Consider the following 3,315-nt stretch of genomic DNA (forward strand, 5'->3'; position numbering starts at 1 on the left):
CCAACCACTCCAATTAGGAACGAACTGCCGTTGAACTTGAATTGTCCAATTTCTCACACCTATTGATTTCGGATCGAGCCCCAAACGTGGGCAACATCATAATATGGTGGGAGGAGTCATTTGGTGAGTTTTGAGTGAAATCCAATCGCTAGAAGTATGGAATACTGTTAAGCTCATAATTTCATACATATACATGTCACGCCCCGAATTTCCCACAACAATTAATCTGCGAATTTAAACAGAACAACCAACAATCCGGGACGCGAAGCTCGGAACCTTCAACAAAAGTACCTAGAAATTTAAACTTTTCTTTCTTGATACAACACCACTGTTCCGAACCACAATGTCAATAATGACTCAACTCTTCTGAGTCAAATATTACATTACAAACTCACAACATAAATGAACAATCATCATTTTACATAATATGCTCCTCAGAGCTTATTTCACACAGCGGAAGTCTAACACTCACCAACACTCTCACACCACACTTTACAGTCTGTGGAACCACCAATGAGCCTCCTGCTCCTCACCTTAATTCTCCTGCTCACCGTCTCTACCACCTGCAGGATTTTCCCCTACACCATTGAATAGTGCACCGGGTTCACCACAGAACAACTCGGTAAGCTTTCTAAAGCTCGTATGAGTAAACCACGTCCACAGTATAATATGTCAATTTCACATAATATACAAACACATGCACTTTCATTAGCACACCACAATCCTTGTATAACCAAGGTAATCATAATCATCAATATCATCACAATCACAATTCTTTTATTTTATTTAAAGAACTGTTTCGATCACCACCTGTGACCACACCAAAACTCTTTATTTCAAAGTAGTTTTCACACGTCAATTGTTTGACAGATAGAAGAGAGAATACTATGAACCTCTAATCTATAACACTACAAAACACCATAGTAGTGTTCACTCATGATTACACACCAGTCATGAGTACTAGATGGCGCCAGACTAGAGCTCTAACTGTTCTTGGGTCTTGCTCCCTAGGGTAATTTATCCCTCATTATTTGCCACGAGAATGCCCACCTGACAAACTCAGAAGGGATTCAAGGTATTCTCACCTAAATCCATCAACACCAAAACACCAACGCCAAAACAATATAAAATGCAGTTTCACATTAAACATTGTTTTATAGCCAAATACACCAATCACAGCAATATATATTTATTATATATATTTATGTGGTTATTCACGAATGAATTTCCACCATACATCCACAACATATGTTATATGGTTAAACACCAAAATCTCCAATAATAATAATTAATTCAAAACAAAATATATTTCAATTACCTCATGAACCGTTGATGAACAAGTTCATGTGTTTTAAATCAATTAAGCATTTTATAAAATCACAACCAACATGTTAATTATAGCCATTAACATTATCCAAGGTCACCTTATAATAAATATAATAATTCGTGATTTTACTCACGATTAGGATGGTTTTACTCACCTTTCGTCCAAGCTGCGTCTTCAACAACTTAACGAATCCTCAATCTCAAACCTCAACGAGCAACTCAATCTCCAATAGTACCTAAGCAAAGTACATAGCTCAACTTAGCACAAAACTCCAAAAATCCAAGATTTCGCAACTAATGACGAAATTGCCCTTTGGACCAACCGGGGGTCCAAAGCGATCAAATCTCGTCCAACCAACTTCAAAACTGTGACATACGTGCTGTCGACGTCGAATCATGACCAATGACACCCATTGTCCAAAAGGTCACTATTTGGGTCCCGTGGGTCCCACATGTCTAACCGACACTCCAAAAATCCGCCTTTGACCCACAACCTCGGATTCCAAATCCGATCTCACCAATGGACTCTAAATAGTCCCAACATCACCCTGCAACAATTTGGGCCCAATCCAACGGTCGGATAATTCTACATTACACGATCGAATGGCGATCGCTCGCCTTAACTTTGAAATTTAATAACTTATGATCGGGACGTCCGATCATCAATCCGTCTGAACCTACAGACTCCTCACAACACCAGCTACAACATAATTAAAATTGGACACGATCCAACGGTCCGATAATCTCAAATCAATGGTCCACATTTGTGAGGCTCCGATCGTCGATTAAACGACGGAATCTCAACAATTTAAACATACTATCATGTTCAGTAACTCCAGGACTACATTCTGTCTCTAAAGCCTTAATTCAGAATCGCCACCCTGCGCCGCCACCGCCGGTGGTGGTTTGGGTACTATTCCGGCGACGGACCACCCTAAAATCGCCGGTCAAGACCTATGCCAAAATGTTCGTAATACTGAGTAGAACAACTTTAATTCTTACCTCGAGGTCCAATTCGAAGTGTAAGTGGCTCAAACCGCCGGTTGAAGTTGCTGATTTCACTATTGACGAACCAACTTCGCGGCGTCGCCCAGCCTTCACGGCACCTCCGATGGCTCCGATTCTTCTTGGGTTATGTTCACAAGATAGCAGGCTTCCTATCTGGGTTGGTGGTGTCGATCACCTCCACCGTACGCCGCCGCAGACGCCGTCGGAAATCGCCTCTCCGATGAGCTCTCAAACCTCCGGATTCAATTGCAATTTCTGAATCCTCAACAGTGTCCTTCTGAAATTTATAGGCAAAGTCTCTGTTTGCAGTTTAGTCCCTGAAACTTCAAACGAGTATAACTTCTTTGTTTCAACTCGGATTCACGAACCGTTTGCGCCTACGCGGTCGTGAGATCAATCTCGATTTTCCAAATCAAAAATCATAATTTTCTCGCTTCAATTTCTTGTACTTCCTTTGTAAAATCATAAACTTAATCATAAAGGTATTTTGTCCCAAATTGAGATTAAGTCACTTAATTCCAATATTTCCACACCAAACCAAAATCATACAACATCCAAAATAGTCACACGACTTAATAATATTTTCCACAAAAATAATAAAACCAAATATTATTTTTGAGGTCATTACATTCTACCCTCCTTAAAGGAATTTCGTCCCGAAATTCAACCCGCTTCGTCCTCAAAAAGATGAGGATACTTCTTCCTCATTTCAGACTCCAGTTCCCAAGAGGCATCACCCTCGTCATGGTGACTCCACAACACTTTGACTAAATCCACTTGAGCTGTTCTAAGCTGTTTGGTCATCCTGTCCAAGACGCGTACAGGTGCCTCTACATAAGTTGCATCTCCATTTACTTCAACAGTACCGTAATCAATTACGTGTGAAGCATCCTTAATATACCTCCTCAACATTGACACATGAAACACGTTATGGACACTTGACATCATTGGAGGTAATGCCAACCGATATGCCAACTCACC

At 40.6% G+C, this 3,315-nt stretch overlaps 1 long non-coding RNA gene across 1 annotated transcript; it reads right to left on the minus strand.

The window, feature by feature from the left end:
• Window positions 1–272: 272 nt before the first annotated feature.
• Window positions 273–2,588, minus strand: LOC148296572 (uncharacterized). Its single transcript, XR_015834136.1, has 3 exons — window positions 2,329–2,588; window positions 1,482–1,562; window positions 273–578 (listed from the first exon to the last, which is right to left on the minus strand). It is a non-coding gene; the product is annotated as an uncharacterized LOC148296572 (long non-coding RNA).
• Between the last annotated feature and the right edge of the window lie 727 nt (window positions 2,589–3,315).

The sequence above is a fragment of the Prunus avium genome, chromosome 2, assembly GCF_965620075.1.
Source record: "Prunus avium chromosome 2, drPruAviu1.hap1.1, whole genome shotgun sequence".
NCBI classification, from domain to species: domain Eukaryota; kingdom Viridiplantae; phylum Streptophyta; class Magnoliopsida; order Rosales; family Rosaceae; genus Prunus; species Prunus avium.